Source organism: Corvus brachyrhynchos, unplaced genomic scaffold, assembly GCF_000691975.1.
Source record: "Corvus brachyrhynchos isolate BGI_N302 unplaced genomic scaffold, ASM69197v1 scaffold166, whole genome shotgun sequence".
NCBI lineage: Eukaryota > Metazoa > Chordata > Aves > Passeriformes > Corvidae > Corvus > Corvus brachyrhynchos.
In genome coordinates, this window is record NW_008239671.1 from 207,764 (window position 1) to 207,964 (window position 201).

General features: G+C 65.7%; 1 long non-coding RNA gene across 1 annotated transcript in view; it reads left to right on the forward strand.

The window, feature by feature from the left end:
• Positions 1 to 3: 3 nt before the first annotated feature.
• The window catches only part of LOC108448665, a 1,517-nt gene continuing 1,319 nt past the window's right edge, over positions 4 to 201 (forward strand). The window contains exon 1 of the long non-coding RNA XR_001864629.1: positions 4 to 20. This is a non-coding gene — a long non-coding RNA (uncharacterized LOC108448665). The remainder of the gene's footprint in view (positions 21 to 201) is intronic.

The following is a 201-nucleotide window of genomic DNA, read 5'->3' on the forward strand; positions in this document are numbered from 1 at the left end:
GCGCGAGGATGCGGCGGGAGGTCAGTGGATTTCAGCTCATCCCTATCCAACGCCCCGCGGGATTCCCGGCTGATTCCAAGTGGGAGCATTCCCAGGAAAGCTGATTTAACCGCTCGGTCCTCGGGGGGGAATGGGAGCTGCTCGTTCCATGCGGGACTTTGCGCGGCTGGCGCCGGGGCGGGCACACCCGGGGTTTCTCCC